Here is a 20273-nt window from a genome sequence, read left to right as displayed (position 1 = left end):
ATATTGAAAAAAAGTCCTCCTTATGGATTACTGAATAATAAGATTTTAATTTTTTTCTATAATCCTACAGATAAAGGTAACTTCAATATTACATTTAGTATTTGCATTATTTAATACCCCTTTTTACACTTGGATTGTCATCAATCTCAACTTGATTCCATTTGCTATTCATTAGTAACTTTACCTTTTTTTCAATAATATAAATTATAGACTTTTGTTTTTTTTAAATTCTAATTGGGATTGGCCATATTATGCTGTGAAAATGCATACTTAAGAGAATCATAAATGGGGTAATTAAGAGGTCTGGATGGTAATGCATACATCTGCACAAGTGCAAAAGGAAAAAAAAGAAATATGGAAAACACAAGTAAATTCATTATGATTAAAAACTCTGAGTAACTGATTTCTTTGAAGGATCTTCTATTTTTAGTATTGAAAATAATAGAAAAATCCCTTAAGTTATATTTCATCAAATCAATAACATTTTTCTGTTGAAATTATAAAACAAAAATCTTCTGGTTAATTCATATATATCCCGAGTTCAATCTTCTTATTCGGTTTCATTTTTAGATATACAGTTTCAGATTGTGTAATTGTAAAAATACACATATTAGAGTATTGCACAGATAGCAAATTTGCAGATATACTTTGGCACAGTTCAGGATGTATTATTTTAGGTTGTTACTCAACAGCTAGAAAATCTGATATGCTCTGACAATTCAGGGTGTATTATTTTAGATTGTTGCTCAACAGCTAGACTCTGACAATTCAGGGTGTATTATTTTAGATTGTTGCTCAACAGCTAGCAAATCTGATATGCTCTGACAATTCAGGGTGTATTATTTTAGATTGTTGCTCAACAGCTAGACTCTGACAATTCAGGGTATATTATTTTAGATTGTTGCTCAACAGCTAGCAAATCTGATATGCTCTGACAATTCAGGGTGTATTATTTTAGATTGTTGCTCAACAACTAGACTCTGACAATTCAGGGTGTATTATTTTAGATTGTTGCTCAACAGCTAGCAAATCTGATATGCTCTGACAATTCAGGGTGTATTATTTTAGATTGTTGCTCAACAGCTAGACTCTGACAATTCAGGGTATATTATTTTAGATTGTTGCTCAACAGCTAGCAAATCTGATATGCTCTGACAATTCAGGGTGTATTATTTTAGATTGTTGCTCAACAGCTAGCAAATCTGATATGCTCTGACAATTCAGGGTGTATTATTTTAGATTGTTGCTCAACAGCTAGACTCTGACAATTCAGGGTGTATTATTTTAGATTGTTGCTCAACAGCTAGCAAATCTGATATGCTCTGACAATTCATGGTGTATTATTTTAGATTGTTGCTAAACAGCTAGACTCTGACAATTCAGGGTGTATTATTTTAGATTGTTGCTCAACAGCTAGCAAATCTGATATGCTCTGACAATTCAGGGTGTATTATTTTAGATTGTTGCTCAACAGCTAGCAAATCTGATATGCTCTGACAATTCATGGTATATTATTTTAGATTGTTGCTCAACAGCTAGCAAATCTGATATGCTCTGACAATTCATGGTATATTATTTTAGATTGTTGCTCAACAGCTAGCAAATCTGATATGCTCTGACAATTCAGGGTGTATTATTTTAGATTGTTGCTCAACAGCTAGCAAATCTGATATGCTCTGACAATTCAGGGTGTATTATTTTAGATTGTTGCTCAACAGCTAGCAAATCTGATATGCTCTGACAATTCATGGTATATTATTTTAGATTGTTGCTCAACAGCTAGCAAATCTGATATGCTCTGACAATTCATGGTATATTATTTTAGATTGTTGCTCAACAGCTAGCAAATCTGATATGCTCTGACAATTCAGGGTGTATTATTTTAGATTGTTGCTCAACAGCTAGCAAATCTGATATGCTCTGACAATTCAGGGTGTATTATTTTAGATTGTTGCTCAACAGCTAGACTCTGACAATTCAGGGTGTATTATTTTAGATTGTTGCTCAACAGCTAGCAAATCTGATATGCTCTGACAATTCATGGTGTATTATTTTAGATTGTTGCTAAACAGCTAGACTCTGACAATTCAGGGTGTATTATTTTAGATTGTTGCTCAACAGCTAGCAAATCTGATATGCTCTGACAATTCAGGGTGTATTATTTTAGATTGTTGCTCAACAGCTAGCAAATCTGATATGCTCTGACAATTCATGGTATATTATTTTAGATTGTTGCTCAACAGCTAGCAAATCTGATATGCTCTGACAATTCATGGTATATTATTTTAGATTGTTGCTCAACAGCTAGCAAATCTGATATGCTCTGACAATTCAGGGTGTATTATTTTAGATTGTTGCTCAACAGCTAGCAAATCTGATATGCTCTGACAATTCAGGGTGTATTATTTTAGATTGTTGCTCAACAGCTAGCAAATCTGATATACTCTGACAATTCATGGTATATTATTTTAGATTGTTGCTCAACAGCTAGCAAATCTGATATGCTCTGACAATTCATGGTATATTATTTTGGATTATTGCTCAACAGCTAGCAAATCTGATATGCTCTGACAATTCAGGGTGTATTATTTTAGATTGTTGCTCAACAGCTAGCAAATCTGATATACTCTGACAATTCATGGTATATTATTTTAGATTGTTGCTCAACAGCTAGCAAATCTGATATGCTCTGACAATTCATGGTACATTATTTTAGATTGTTGCTCAACAGCTAGCAAATCTAATATGCTCTGACAATTCAGGGTGTATTATTTTAGATTGTTGCTCAACAGCTAGCAAATCTGATATGCTCTGACAATTCAGGGTGTATTATTTTAGATTGTTGCTCAACAGCTAGCAAATCTGATATGCTCTGACAATTCATGGTGTATTATTTTAGATTGTTACTCAACAGCTAGCAAATCTGATATGTCCTGACACAGTTGAGGGTGTAACCTTCTTAAATTTTTGATCAACACATAGCAAATCTGATATGCTCTGACAATTCAGGGTGTATTATTTTAGATTGTTGCTCAACAGCTAGCAAATCTGATATGCTCTGACAATTCAGGGTGTATTATTTTAGATTGTTGCTCAACAGCTAGCAAATCTGATATGCTCTGACAATTCAGGGTGTATTATTTTAGATTGTTGCTCAACAGCTAGCAAATCTGATATGCTCTGACAATTCAGGGTGTATTATTTTAGATTGTTGCTCAACAGCTAGACTCTGACAATTCAGGGTGTATTATTTTAGATTGTTGCTCAACAGCTAGCAAATCTGATATGCTCTGACAATTCATGGTGTATTATTTTAGATTGTTGCTAAACAGCTAGACTCTGACAATTCAGGGTGTATTATTTTAGATTGTTGCTCAACAGCTAGCAAATCTGATATGCTCTGACAATTCAGGGTGCATTATTTCAGATTGTTGCTCAACAGCTAGCAAATCTGATATGCTCTGACAATTCATGGTATATTATTTTAGATTGTTGCTCAACAGCTAGCAAATCTGATATGCTCTGACAATTCATGGTATATTATTTTAGATTGTTGCTCAACAGCTAGCAAATCTGATATGCTCTGACAATTCAGGGTGTATTATTTTAGATTGTTGCTCAACAGCTAGCAAATCTGATATGCTCTGACAATTCAGGGTGTATTATTTTAGATTGTTGCTCAACAGCTAGACTCTGACAATTCAGGGTGTATTATTTTAGATTGTTGCTCAACAGCTAGCAAATCTGATATGCTCTGACAATTCATGGTGTATTATTTTAGATTGTTGCTAAACAGCTAGACTCTGACAATTCAGGGTGTATTATTTTAGATTGTTGCTCAACAGCTAGCAAATCTGATATGCTCTGACAATTCAGGGTGTATTATTTTAGATTGTTGCTCAACAGCTAGCAAATCTGATATGCTCTGACAATTCAGGGTGTATTATTTTAGATTGTTGCTCAACAGCTAGCAAATCTGATATGCTCTGACAATTCATGGTGTATTATTTTAGATTGTTACTCAACAGCTAGCAAATCTGATATGTTCTGACACAGTTGAGGGTGTAACCTTCTTAAATTTTTGATCAACACATAGCAAATCTGATATGCTCTGAAACAGTTCAGGGTGTATATTATTTCAACTTTTTCCTTAACTGGTAGGAGATTCGATGTGCTCTTGCACAGTTCAGGATGTATTATTCACATCTTAGCTTATCAGGTACCAAATATGATACAAAATTATTTTTAATTATGATTCTTGATTACAAATTGACATTGTAAATATCTATGTTGTATGCAATGAATAGTTCTAGCAAGTGCACGGTACATAAAGCATTCGTACCGCGTCAACCGCGTCGCGACCGTATTTCATCATCCCGATATCGTTCATCGGGTTTCGGTTGGGGGGGTGCTGTGTACATAAATGTGTTTATATATTGGGGGGTGATATATAAATATGTTAATGTTAGAAATATTTTATTCATAATATTTATAGTTATTCTGTGTTTATTATGTTTCTTTGTCTTTTCAGCTCATCACTTCACTACCAGCGGCTGAAGTCCTCCTTATAAATCAATTTACATTTTTTTTTTTTTTTTTTTTATTACATCACGTAAAAATTCCTCTTGTAGTTTAAATTGCTTTATACAATTTTTTTGAAATATTAATGAGTAGGTTTTTAAAATTATCCTTTTTATAAATTATTTAAATTTTATTAATTTCATTGACAAAATTAATCATTTAAATAAGTTCAAGAAATTTAAAAAATACGTAAAGATATAGAGGCAATTTCTTAATTAACTGTAGCTTTTAAATCTGGTTATATATTTATTTTTATATATATATATTTTTTATATTTATTATATTACATAAGCTATTCCTTAAATTTTTTTGGTAGGTGTTAATCAAATTGAAGGTTAGAGCATATTTATATCTAATTACAGTTTTAAGAATTTTTTATTTTATTTGAAAGATTTTAAATTTTGAATACCCCCTTTGCTTTCCCAATCAGCGTTCAGCCACCTGCTTCAAAGAAGATGCATGCTTGCATGTTAGTTTAATTTTTTCAAACCAGGGTCAGCTGATTTTAGAGGTGCCATAATAAATTATTTCATTTTATTCGCTAAGTTTTTTATTAAAAAAATTAACTTACACAAGTAGAATGATTATTTGAAAAAATTCATCTAGCTTAACAGTAATCCAAATTACTTCAAAATTTAATCATTTTTATATGTAATATATTTGCCTTTCATATTAAAAAGGTATGAACTGATTCTGGTTTTTAGTATGTAATTATTTTATCTTATATAACATATTTTGAAATTGTGGGGGAAATAAGTGATTGGTGTAAATAAAGTGTGAAATTGAAGTGCGATCAAGATTAAAGTGTGAAATTGACGTTATCTTCCTCACTACAAAAATTTACAAACTATAAATAAAAATAAGACTTGAAATAATACAGATTACCAGGTTATATTCAACATCTCATCAACTTTTCACTTCATCCTGCGTCCTATATCTTCAGAGTACCAGATCGATCGATTCTTTCAGCTGCTCGATGGATTTGATCCTTGGATTAGCCGTGGTGATGAATGTAAAGCTGTGTACACAAATGGTAAAATATTAAGGTACTACTAATTCTTTACTACATCATATATATTTCCCAATAATACTAGTATTTATTAAAAGACTCCATCCATTTATGTAATGTTTAGCTTCAGTTAGAGCAACCAAGAAATGGAGCTACTCACTCTGTGGCTTCAACCAGCCACTATCACTTTCCTTGTACCAGGGGCCAAGGCCAGGGTCAGGGCTTTAACCCACCCGGTCTAGTCTAGTGGTTAACTCATCATTGCAAATCAAATGATTTCAAAGTCGACAGTTCTAAGGTTCAAATCCTAGTAGACTTTTAAATGGATTTGAATACTAGATTGTGGATATCGGCATTCTTTCACGGTAGGGTTTCAATTAACCACACATTTCAAGAACGGTCAACATGATAATGAACAAAACTACACTTAATTTGCATTCATACATATCATCCTCTTAAGTAATACCTTATGGTGGTTCCCGAGGCTAAACAGAAAAAGGTATTAGTTTAGACCCCAGTTTACATCATTGATAGGTAACTTTCTTTTTTGATACTGCAGTTACTTTTATTTCTTACTTTTATAAAAATTTTAGGTAGATCTGACATAAAATGTCATGCGCAGCACAGAAAGTTTGTGTGGCAAATTACAATATAAATGCAATAAAAGAAACATCAGTATAATAAAAAGCAGAAACTTAGTATACATATCAAGAAATACCATTATCTGGTCAATGCCTAATTTGTCTCCGATATATATATTTTATTTGAAATATAAACCACCAAAACACAGTAATTAGATAAGTTAAACTTGCCATATTAATTTCCATTGATTGTTTTTCATAGTACCTTGCATCTTCAGTCTGTATTAAATTCTATTTTTATTACATTAAAACTTATTCTTTTTAATGAGTTCTCTTTTTTAACATAAATTAAATGTTAATTGTGAAATTTTAAATGATATTATGAACATAAATGTAGTTGTGAAAATATTTATAATGAAAAAAAATACAAATCAATTAAAAAGAATTAGTTATAATTTAATACCAACTGAAGATGCAAGATACTGCACAAACTGGTTATTGGAAATAAATAAGGTAAGTATAACTAATCTAATTACTGTGTTTTAAGTGGTTTATATTTCATATAATGTTAAATTTTAAATATATATATATATATAATTTGTGTATATATATAATTTGTGTGTGTGTGTGTATATATATATATATATACACAAAAATTTTTATTTATGAATTTTGTTAGTTAGAGCAATGAAACTTCATAAGCTTACTATGTACATTTCTTGGCTTATGATATTTCAAGAAGACTGTTATTCATATTTTTATTTTAACCTTCCTAATAATATTTTGAGTATTTATCAGTTAGCAGTACATCACTTGATTTTTTCATCATTGTTAATAAAATTGAAATGCAATATATAATTAAACTAAATTATTCTTTTTGTTGACAACAATCATTTGTTTATAATGTAAAGAATAGTCATGAAAAGCAATTGGATTTGAGAGATTTCATAATGTAAAATGAATGAAATAAGAATCAAACTATTGTCGTTACAGTCATCTTTTCACTTGGATATCCCGAAACTTTTAATTATAATAAAAATGAGTTTTATGTAAGTTTACAGATAGAGAGCGGGTTTTGATAGATGAAACAAAGCGATATCTTCATTTAACGCATTATTTTAATAGAAGATATACTGTGTGGAAATTTAGAAGTGGTTTCACAAGTTTTTTTTCTTTTTTGACAAGGAAATTCTGTTTACTCTTTTATTGTTTTGCTTGCTTTGGCGATGAATCTATTGCCTGACAGCGGTTTTAAAATTGAATGAAACCATGCTCGCACCTCTTTGTCAAAATTTGTAGAATATACTTGCCAAGTAGATGGTACATAAATAAATATTTCATGAATTTTAAATACCAGAGCGATCAAAGCAAGTGGAAACCTACATAAAATTGTGAAAATAATAAGAAAATAAATGATGCAGTTCATTCTATAAAAATATTAAGTATAATTTAAAAAAAATATATATATAAAAATTAGTAAAAGGATCATGTGGTGTACAGACATCCTGTATCGATTTTTGTTACCGTTCAACATTATTCTTAGCTGAAAATTTTAGCTCAGCCAAACCGGTTCATATAACACACATTCCTGTATGTGATATAGATCTGTTACCATCTATGTCGGTGAATCTTAATTCAGAATAATTTTTTTGCTTCTATTCTTGGTAAAAGCATTCTGATCTTGTACGAGAGGAATCCCTGCTGCCTTAAAAGGGGCTTAGAATTTCTTTGAGCGAGTTGTCTTGTTTAGCAATCCTTGTAGATTACGCCTTTCTAACCTCCACTTTATTCCTTTATTTTCTTCCACCTTGATCTATTAGAATGGTGTTTTTCAATGATTTCTCACTGGATATCTAACGATGTCGGAGATGTAAAAAATTCAGTGTTCTTGGTATCTATCTAGTCTGGAATAGGGTAAAGATTTTCTTATGTACCTACCTAGCTAGCGATTCTATTTCTGTAAAAAATGTCTATATAAATAGTTCTACCAGGCTAAATATTTAAGGAGTAAAAATGGACCATCTAATCATTCCTAATAAATATTTTTGTTAGAAAAAGGTCAATGTTATCATAAATGAAATGAATTTATTAACTAAAACAAAACTATATTAATTTCACAACTGCTAATTGAATTTGTTTTGTTTTCTTTTGTTTCAGGTAACTCAACGGTTCATTTAATAATCTAAGGGAGAGCTGCCATGTAAGTGGCCCTCCTTACATTGTGGTACTCCCTTTTACTATAGGATAATTTTCTATTAAAGGTACTTACTTTTGTTATTATTGTTTCATATTATAAATTTCCATGTTATTATTAAGTTGTGTAGTTTTTAAGTTGACAGTAATATTCTGATAAAATCGCGGTAGGTCCCAACTCCCAGTAGGGTCCCCTGATAGGAACTTTCCTGTAGGGAATTTTTTATGTGTACTTTTGTGTATGTTTCTGTTTCAGGTTCAACATAAATTTTACATTAAAATTACTTAGATAAGCAATGTAGATTAAGTTTATGAAAGTATATGTAAAGTTTTGTATATGTTTTTCAGGTACAATATTATTATGTATGTTTTTCAGGTAGATATTATTTTATTATTACTTAGTTAAGTCGCGTTCGCGATCCCAATCCCTAATAGGATCCCAGTAGGTTTCCCCATTGATAGAATATGATATTTTCAATGTATTTGTGTTGCATGGTTAGGTCCAATTCCTATTTCATAAAGGGGGAGGTTTTTTAGTCGGTGAGAGCCCGACACTACCGTCTGTTGCGGGCACAGACGGTGGCTGACACAGCTTTTCCCTCCTCCTACGCAAAACAAAAAAAAAAAAAAAAAAAAAAAATTAACAATTCATATTATGTACATTATTAATCTTTTTGACAAGTGATTTTGAGTTGTAGTTGCTGTACTGGGAGTACTTTCAAACTCATGGAAGTTGTGAGAAAAGAAATGGTTCCTGATTACTCAAATGTAATGTTGAAGGTGTAAAATGGAATATGGAAGCTAAAGAAAATTTTAGTTAAAATGACTATCACCGTAGTTTCAAATCTGGATTGAAGAAAGGTGAGTATCATAAATGACTAACAGAATTTTTAAAATGCAGCAAAACATGTATATTTAGAATCGTACATAGTGATTTTAACAAATTTTGGGTGCTGAATTCAAAACTTATAAATTTTGAGTAATACATTGCACTTATAGATACATAAGATTTATTTACCAATAAATGCACAATCGGTGTGATAACAATATTTCAAAAGAGTTATTATTTATGTGTATTCATTTACAATTTGTTTAAATCAGCTAAATTTTTGTTTGTTCAAACACAAATGAATTGAAATATGTTCAATACAGTTTTTAAATGTTTAAATCATCGGAACTGAATTTTAAAAATTTGTTGACAAATTTGTACAATGTTTGATCAGTTTCTCTAAATAAAAACAAACAATAGTAGTCAATCATTCTAGCATCCCATCTTCCTTGGTACACTAATGCTGCACGGTCAGAATATCCTGACGGAAATGGTCTCCCTGCTCATCACTGACAGAGCCCAAATTTTCAGGATAAAAGTCTAGGTGGGAGTGTAAGAAATGAATTTTTACATACTAAATCTTTCTACAGAAAGATTGTAGTTGTTTTAACAGTTTATTAACCAAAAAAAATTAGTTTTATCTTTTGTATTGCCTAAAAAACACCAATAATGTCTCTGAAGGACTTCCATGCAGCTAATGCACATTCACTAAGTTATCCTCAAATGTTAAATCCTTAAGCATTTTGATTTGTGGATTGATAAATGTACTCTCCTTGAACTTACAATCACTCAATTTAGGAAAAACTTATTGTTAAATGATTAAATCCTCATCCATCTTGGTGTTTTTCATTGGTCCAATTGTAATGTGAAATTGTGATTGTATGATCTTACCACTCTTAATTAATGATAAATTCTTTACATTTTTTTCACCAGGCATAAAGTTCTGCTGGAATGGCCAGTTCTTTACTTAGTAAGACCTTTTGTACCATGACTAGTCCAAAAACAAAGAAAAACAATATTTTGTAAACCCTCCTTGTAAAGCAGGAAGTAAAGCACAACTTTCAAATCACTGCAAACTTGCCACAAATGCTCTTTGTATTTTATCGCTTCTAATACTCATGCCACATTTTCATACATTTCCTTCATGTAGACTGCATGAGCTAATGGAACGGATGTCTGTTTGTAACCATTACCTTATAAAACTGCTTTCATGCTAACTTAGTAGTCAATAAAAAAAGCCATTCTTCAGGAACATGCTGAATTCCAAGCTCTTTCATCAGGGCATCGACATCAGTACAAATGCGCAATGAACTCCTCATAAAGTAAGTTGAATAAGTTTTATTTCGTGTTACAAACACAGTAAATTTTGTTTTTTCTGCCAAAAGATTCAACTGTTGTAGTCTAGATGTCAAGACGTTCAGCTTTCTGCTTTAATAACTTTAAATCACAAACTATATCATTAAGTTCATATTGTTGAATTAAGTGAGGTCTCATCGGATACAGGAAGAAATTTTTCAACATCCACTACATTTTCAGATTGTTTTTCTAAAAATGTTGGATTAGATGGTGGTACAGGTATAGGTAACTCCTATCCCCCATTTGGTACCAGCTTTGGACCTGAGGATACATCTGTATATTTTATGAACTTTCTTTTTTTGAATGAAAATCCAAATATTTGTCATACAAAAGTAGCAGTGTGAAGTGTTACAAACCATCAGTACAGTAAATAGGAGGACTTGTTGTTTCCCCTTCAACCATTCGGTTACTGAGCACGATATAGAAATAACATGAGGCACCCAGATTTCATCCCTTGATGCGCAATCAAAATAAAATTTATAGGCAGTTTTTATCGATTCATGAGTAAGTCTTTCTTTGAGATTTATGCATAAATTTACCTCTAATGAAACAATAATTGTCTGGCTGATTTGAGCATCCAAAAAGTTTTTCAGAGGCCATGTAGGAAATAAAAATGAGAAAAAGTCTCTTCAGTATTATAAAGAATTTATGAAAATATAGCAAAACAATAATAACTGTGTGAACACAACACACAGTATAGACAATTGAAGCTAGACTGAATAAAATTTTAAGCTCTGTAGTAGGCAACAACAGATACCTGTATGATGTCATCATACATGTCTACTTCTCATGATACATTGCCATTTTGTGGGACTTGCATGTCGTCTCTTGTCGCATTCAATCTTTTGTTTATGGCAAATGACTATAATTATTTTATTGATTTACATTTTCAAGGTACAATTTCATCCTAAGTAACTAGAAATAAAAAAGAATTATCATAACAGCTGCGGTTCTTCTATTATGTTTTAAAATAAATATTTAAACATCAATCAGGTTTAAGGTAATTCTTGATTACAAAACATTGTTCAGCTGTTCTTATGCAATTTTAGGACAAATTAAGAAAAACTGCCAAGTTTTACTTTAGTAAAAATCTAAAGCTATCATGAAAAGTCCATTCTCCACAATGTATAGACAAATATGGCATCATGTACATGAATGAATTTTGGTAAGAAAAAAAACAGTGTCTAAATATTTTGTTATTTAGATCATTTATCTTATAAACATATCTGCACTACACTTTTCCCTAAAAATGCTCCACTCTCGGGCACTTGTTGCACTACAACACCAACTTTTGTAGAAATGATTTTAGAAATCCACCACCCATCCATTTTTGAACCCCTTGTTTGTTTCAATATACTGATTAACAGACAAATCTTTATCTTAATAAAGAGATTGTATTCAAGCAGTGTCTAAACAATAGGAGTAACAATAAAAATCTCCAACTTGAACCGACAACTAAAGCCTTTGAGTGGCCTTTAGTGTAAGGTTATGCGTTTTCATTCAGAAGAATAATCACCATTGTGAGCAGTTTGCACGGTTTGATTTGTCCAAACTCCTTCAATTAATAATAAGATTCTGATATTGCTGCAGTCCCAAGTTCCATGAATTCTGCTAGTAGATTCTTTTGTTCCCAAAATATTGTGACAATCATTTTTTAGTTCAATAATATCATTTGAATCTGTTTGGCTTGTTTCTCTCTAATTTTCTGGCATCACGACTATGTCTCTCATAATATTATTATAAACATGAGATTGTAATCTACAGATTTTAGTTTCACTGTATGCTTGCTCACAAAAAATTAATTGCAAAACACATCTCACAGTTGGAAACAGAGATATCAACATGTCTTTCATCAATTGCTCCTTTACCAGCACTAAACAGAATGAACAATTGATTACATTATAAATTCCTGATCTGTGACTTCTGTGTTATAAAAGTCACGCAAGATATAAATGATACCATATAAAGTTGATATCTTTACATTTATGATGACACTATATAACAATTCAATGTCATGAACAGAATAAAAGCGCCAATTTCAAGGCTGAATATCATCTATAGTTTGCTCAGCTTCGTGCTGGTATGCAATAATTTTTGAGGGAAAGGCATCTGAAAAACAATTAAAATATCCATTTACCTCAGCAAGCCTAACTTGTGATGTGAGTTTTTATTAAGACTGGGTCAGCGTTTTTTTTGGAAATAGATATGTGTCATGTCAGGTTATCTGTTGAGTGACTCCTTCAGAGACATAAAAATATTAATTATTATTATTATGAACTAGACTCCTTGAGTCGATTGGAATCCCTTATTCCTCAAATAGATTCCATGAATATAGATTACATCTTTGAGTTTTATATTTGATAAAATTCTGGATAAATCTCTTAGGCTGAGGCAATAGCTACTTTCTTAATGGCCCCTTAACAGAGTGATATCTCTTTGCTTATGAGACTTATATCACAGGCAAATTATTATATTAAAAGCACAACAGACTACACTTAGATGTCTTGATGAATTAATGTGCACTTCTTATAATTTAATTCACCAAATTTCTTCATAACAAAAAATATAAAATTAAATTTTATAATTTATTGGTGGATTGAATTATGTGTGAACTAAATATCATTAAACTAAAAATTATACTAATACAACTTATAGACTTGTCTGTTACTTATTTATAATAATTTAATAATAATTAAACTGGTAAGTTTTCTTTTTCAGTAATGTCAGATGGAGGACTTTTATCCCAGAATTTAATCATAAATAGAATTGTGATTTTCATCAAATTAGATTGGAGAGGAAACAGTAATTGGTGAGTTTTCTATTTAATTATTACAATATATAAAATGTGCAATACAATAAGTAAAAACCATTAAAAATTTAATGTAGAAAAGCGGTAACATCAATGTACATTTAAGAATGTTCAGCAGCTCTTATGGAGGGGAAGACCATGTGTAAGGAAAGATTAGAAGGGCTCTAACAAAAAGAAAAAAAGTTCCATAGGTGTTTTTTAAGTTGAGAGAAAACATTTAAAAGAATTACGAAAACTTGGGATTAACTCATTGACTCTTGATTCTACTAATCTTTATTTATTTTATTATAATATTTAAAGGCTTAGCTCTAAAAAGAGGCTTATGAATGTAATTAAATTCCATTGTATGAATAATAATTTGTCTTTAAGATCAATACAATATTAGTAATAAAGCGATTAATTTGGATAACATCTAAAGTTTCAGGTTGTCTTTCAAATTACTTTATATAAGAGTTGAAGCATATTGTGGCAGATTTTAGTGTATCTCTCAAAGAGAGAAACGATCTACTTAATTTTCATCAGAAAGTTTTTTATGTTTTTTGGGGTAAGAGTGACATCTTTACTTTCACTGTTGGGAAATGATATTTATAACCACCGATATTCTTATTCAGAATTTACAAAATTTGCTAGATTATTATAATTTTCAAATCATATAAAGACCACTTAGATTTTATTTTTTGAATCAAGTGTTAAAAGAATAAAGCTCGCAGAGACGAAAACCCTTTAAATCATTAATTCACTTTCAGGCGTGATTTTTGATTGAAACTTTCCTGTAAATTATGGTAGTAAATAATTTACTTTATAATCCACTAAAAATTTCTGTACCTGCACTTACATGTAGTTTCTGCCTTAACTTAGTTTAAAATTATATTTTAATAAATGTCATTTTGTGATAATAAAATTCTTAACAGTTAAGCCAAAAAATATAATTTTAATAGAACATATGAGATGAAGAGGTAATCACTGAAAATTAATGTAATCATTGCAGTTTATTTATTGACCAATAAAGAAAAATTCTATTTTAAATCAAACTTTTGGCATTTTGCAATGTTGTTCAGGAGAGGTACAGTGGGAAAGTTTCTGTTATCAAACCATAATTTCTAAAAAAAATAAACTCGCCTTACAGCTGCTGTTGGTGTAGTCTACTATCGGCATAAACTGTCACTTCCAATCTATTCTCAGCAATATCATATAAAATACACTTTCATGATTTATTACACCTTCAAATCTAACATTTGTCTCCGAGATCATCCTGTTATCATACAGCATTACTTTGTTCTTAGCACTATATTAAATTCTTAATCATATAAATTTATTACTTTTCATTTTACCTTCATATCTTTTGTGATAAAAAAGAAAACAAAAACACAAAAAAATGGGGATATAGTGGTTGTACTTTTAAAATATTGTTGCTATAAATTTATACATAAATTAAAATACAATACTATTGCAAAAAATAATTCCATTTTACAATTTAATTTAATCTTCACTGTAGTTATTCTATCTCTTTTTTTTAGAGCTTAATTTATTGTTGAATTTACTACAAAATGAAGCTGTATTTGTCATATATCTACTAGTTTATCTGAAAATATAAAAAGTATAACAAATAATATTATCAAGATACCTCACAACTTATTAATGAGAAATAAATTAAAAAAAAAAAACAAAAAAAGGGACTGATAATATAGATAGATAGATAGAATAGTTGATGGTAATAAATGGATTTTTATTCTGTTTTTCATATACTGAATCAGTTCTTAAAGTATGTTCTGTATTACCTATCCAAATGCTACTTGAACAGAGTAAGATGTGTATTATAACGTACTTAAAATATCATACTCAAATGCGTGATATAATTAAAGAAAATGTATATGTATATTGCTATGTTTATTCTTGATAAATATTATTGTGCAGTGTACTGATGGGACAGCTTAACAGCAGATGTACTATTATACTGATAAGGTAATTTAATTTTTATATTTCCATTAGCAAACACGTCTAACAAGATGTAGCAATTTCCCAGTTTTTGTAAAGTATTTTAAATTCTTTAAGATAAAACAATTTCATATTCAATTTTCTGAAATATTTTTAAAACTACTTTGTAGCTGTGGTATCAGTATCGGAGGAGAAACTTTCTTTTCAAGTTGTACCTCACAAATTGTGAACAGGTAGTAGAAATTTTATCTTTGACAAAAATGCACATGTAAATTTAGGTTCTCACTTCAAAATGTAGAATGTGGTGCAACTCAGATAAAAGTTTTTGCTTTCTTTATTGTTTATTAATGATCTTCCTCAAAATCTTTAGCCATTCATTATAACTCTTCTCACAGGTAACACAACTACTATTTCTAAAGATAATTATTAAAAAGAAATTGAGAATTGCTTAATTGCAGCTTCAAAAAATTATTCAATGGATGCATTGTAACCATCTAATTTAAAATATGTATAAAACAGTCACATTGTGCTTCTCAGGTAGACATAACATTGCAGATTGCATGGCCAGAATTCCCATTAGGGATATTGATAGCATTTTTGTTGTCCGCAGAAGTTTTTGATTTGATAAATTCTTGTGGGATGATCAAACTGATTTTGTTTGTTAACAAAATGGAGTGAACAGTTTTACTCTGAAGAATCTTTACAAAACACTAAGCTTGTAATCATTATGAACATATATTATGCCTAAATATTTTCTCGTATAATGTGTAATGTCCAGTTTTTGGGTTTTTTAAAAACATGAGTTTTGAAGAGAAAAAAAAAGAAGAGCTTTCAGTTTATTACCAATGCACACTTTATGAGAAAGGTACAATCAGTTTATTTTACAATTAAAAGTTTACTTTTACAATAACAATATTGTTCTGTTGATGAATTAAAAAAAAGACAAACATATGATTTACCTTCAACATGTACAGATATACTATATGCTCGTAATAATTTTCAGTAACGATTTCTTAGCTGTTAATTATTTTGTAGTAATATTTCAAAATTAATGTATTTACATTAATATCATTTCATGTGTTTGATTAAATAATTGGTACTTACTTATAACGCCACTGCAGCTACAGCTTTGTTTAAAAACAAAGTAGTCAATCAGATTTCGGTGAAAAATTGGCCGATATAGAGTTTAACATAGATTCAAAAGAGTCTCTTTATTAATTTTAATACATGGTTATTTATATTTACTTATTTTATAAATATAATTTAATCAAACTTAACCTACGCTCGCTAACCTTGACTAATTAACAGGATTTTGTTCCGATCAGAAAAAAACATTTATTTATTAAGTGGCAAGTTATGTTAAATAATTTGTTATAATATAAAAATCACCCTTACCAACAATTTATATTATATCCCAAGGTATTTGGGTCATTTGTCCATCCTCAGGAGAGGTATTTTTTTGTAAATTAAAACATTAAAATTAAAAACGTAAATAAAAAATTATAACTATATAATATAATTGATAACCTAACAACAAGTTGTCATTGCTGTAACAACAAGTTAGGCAAGTTATAATTATTAATTTAGATAGAAAATCATCTTCAAATTTGATATGTTCATTGATTAATTTATTGTTATTAAAAAATATATAAAATTTTTAGTTATTATTTTTGTAATAATTAGCTGTAATTATGTCACATTTTTATAAAATGTGATAAGCATAATTGGATTTATCGAAACAGCCTTTCTTTATACTATTATTATGTTCTTTAGCTCCAATAGAAAACGAACAGTTGGTCACAATAATATATTCTAGACGGAGGTTTACACGTTTTAAACTATAACCAACTTGTCTAAGATATTTATTTATTTGGAGGTTATTATTTTAGTAGAATCGCTATTGTTTATAAAATGTAAATATTTTACTTAAAAGTAATAGAACGTTAAATACATCTAATTTTATTTTTTATTTTTTGAAATTGACATTACACCCACTGGGTTGGTCTATTGGCGAACGCGCGTTTTCACAAATCAGCTGATTTCGAAACCGCGAGTTCCAACATTAAAATCCTAGTAACTTTAATACAGAATTTGAATACTAGATAGCGGATACCGGTGTTCTTTGGTGGTTGGGATTCAATTACACACACATCTCAGACATGGCCCACCTAAAACTGTACTAGACTACACTTCATTTACACTCGTACATATCATCCCCAAAAGTAATACCCGATTGTGATTCCCAGAGGCTAAACAGGATCAAAAGAAGAAAAAATTAATTGAAATAAAGTTATATACAGAGTATACAAAAAAGTTCTTCCAGGATTTTCATAACATATTCTACACATGAAATTAATGGAAAAAGTTCATATAAACATACACCCTAAAATGCTTAGTTTGTGAGTAATGTCTAATGACAGATTTCACCCAGACTTCAGCAACCCCGGTGAAAGAGGTCATAATGAAATTTTTTGGACATTAATTAGGGAGTAGAAATCACTAGATTTCTATGGTTTTTTACCTTAAAAGTTGAATAAAATATCTACCACAACTGTATCTGCAGTAGTTTTTAAGTAATCTGGGATGAAAATCAATAAATTAGGGTAAAAAACAGTTTTTATGTTTGACATACAATAAGTTTGTTAAATGTGTAATAAACATGTAAAACCTTTAAATAAAACTTGTAGAGAACTTAATTCCAAACAAAATGGTGTAAGATAAGTCTAATAAAATAAACATTTAGAAATATTAAAATTTTATTTAGAAACAATACAGAAGATCGTACCTACTGGTTTATAATAAATATTCAAAAACAAGCCCGCCAGTTTCAAAACATTTCTTGGCTCGCGTCTGCTTTTGTAGCTCTTCATAGTTCTTCAGGGCTATCTTTAAGTTACTAGGCAGCGTCCATAATGCGAACAATTAATTCCTCATGAGAATGTATTTTTGTTTTATATACAATATTTTTCATACATCTCCAGATGTAAAAATCTAAAAGGTGTTAGATCAGATGATCTTAGTGGCTAGGAATCTGAACCTCCATGACCGCTCCATTTCTCAAGGAAATGATGGATACATTATCCAAATGTAGGGTCATATCATGACAGAGAGAGTACACACTTATAATTTAAGATTTCATCATATGATCATCGGGTTCAGAAATTAAGGAGCCAAGTCACAAACTTCATCAAATTATAATTATTTTTGTTGCCTTCATCAGTTTGTAAACATCAAAGATTTTAAAGATTAACTAGACAGCTGTTTACAAGGTACTTAATGTAAAAATCATTTAAAAATTAACTAACTTAAGAAGATGCATTAATTTAAGAATATAGTGTAAATTCAAGTGAGTTGTATTGCAGTAATATTATTTATATTTAAAATATTGATTCTTTTGAATACTGTTGTCGATGTATTGAAAATTACTTCTTTAAAATAAAAGATTTGTCGGATGTTCAAATCCACTGAAATTGATGAGACAGACTCAAAGACTAGTTTGAATATTCTACATTCCAAATACTATCGATTAGACATTTTATAACCGCAGATTTACTATTGTCTAAAATATTTATTCGGCTCATGAAATTACTAAAATCTCATTTACCACTGTAAAAAGGTTCTGTACATTAAGTGAAATGAATTTTTATTCCAGTAACAGGCTGTACTATTATCTGTCTCATTGAGTTCAAGATAATATATAAACTTTGAACAAAGTTTAACATTTTGAGGTTGTAGAAGGATATACTTTCAAACTGATTTCATAATCAACCATCGACAACATAATTCTTTTATCTAGGAGTTAAGACCATAATCCAGGTGTTATTCAAATTCTGAATTATGGAAGTTTTTGTATGACTGTGCAGAGGAGGTTGGGTTGATTACATAGAAAGTTAAATTTTATGATTGTTGTGTCATTGTATTGATCAGTTACTACTGTGAAGTCAACTAACAAACTTTAAAAATTAAAAGCGTCAAGTACCATAAAACATTTGATTTAAAACAATCGTCGATTAGTTGAATATAAAATAATTATCGTTACCTCCAAATTAAGAAAAAAGGTTCACCCTCTAATGCTAATTATCTTCTTAAAATTCCTGCGATAGTTAATTCATAACTTCCTGAGAAAACAGAAACATTCCAACAATGACAGCACCAGGGTAAATTAAAAAAACAAGTGTACAAAATCAAGGTATCTTCAAAATAATGGACCTTAAAAGTTTAAAGATCAGGATTTTCATCAATACAAAAACTGTGACTACATTGATATTATCAACAAAAAATACTTTCTATTCTTTACATAAGTCATTATGTTTCGATTTAATTATTTTTTTTTTTAACTAAGAAGGAAATATTGTATCTTCTTCAAATTATTTTTATTATTATTAAATAGTAAAGCAAAATAGGCAACACTGTTTTTACAAGGTGGACAACAAGATGTGTATGTGTGTGTGTAATGTTATGGAATAAGATCTCACAATTCAATTACATAATTATAAAGAGCAATGCAAAAGTCACTTGACACTTGTTTGTAAAAGTACTGAATCTATTTTATTTTATTTATTATAAACAGTACTTACAATTATATTTTATGTTCAAAATGTTTTCCATCTTCATTAATATATTTCTGCAGTCTTTTGGGAGCACTTTCACACTGTATGGCAAAGTTCTCTTATCACTGCCCAAATCATTGAATGCATTGTAAATTTAATATTAGTTCATCAGTAGTATAAGGCCTTCTAGAATAAAAAGACTTCTTGACAACACTCTGTACAAAAAATTCATTGGAGTAATATCTGGTGAACATGGAAGCATGTTAATATCTGCACGTCAACCAAACTCTCTTCTGCCAAACATTTCATTCAAATAATCGCCATCTGCAGTGACATAATTCGGTGAGTGCCATCATGTTGGAAGTAAATTTCTTTACTGTTTTTAGCATACTTCATGAGTACCTGGTACTACATAATTTTTAAGCACATC

General features: G+C 29.9%; 1 long non-coding RNA gene across 3 annotated transcripts in view; it reads right to left on the bottom strand.

Annotated features, from left to right (window-relative positions):
- LOC142330470 (uncharacterized) overlaps nt 1-20273 on the bottom strand; it is a 37026-nt gene that overhangs the window by 2669 nt on the left and 14084 nt on the right. For 2 of the 3 annotated variants that reach the window (XR_012757776.1, XR_012757775.1), the window contains exon 2: nt 5467-5599. This is a non-coding gene — a long non-coding RNA (uncharacterized LOC142330470). Of the gene's footprint in view, nt 1-5466; nt 5600-16688; nt 16852-20273 lie in introns of those variants that run through there. The other variant, XR_012757774.1, reaches the window with a different exon arrangement.

The sequence above is a fragment of the Lycorma delicatula genome, chromosome 9 (genome assembly GCF_047948215.1).
Source record: "Lycorma delicatula isolate Av1 chromosome 9, ASM4794821v1, whole genome shotgun sequence".
NCBI classification, from domain to species: Eukaryota; Metazoa; Arthropoda; class Insecta; order Hemiptera; family Fulgoridae; genus Lycorma; species Lycorma delicatula.
This window is presented reverse-complemented; position numbering and strand designations above follow the sequence as displayed.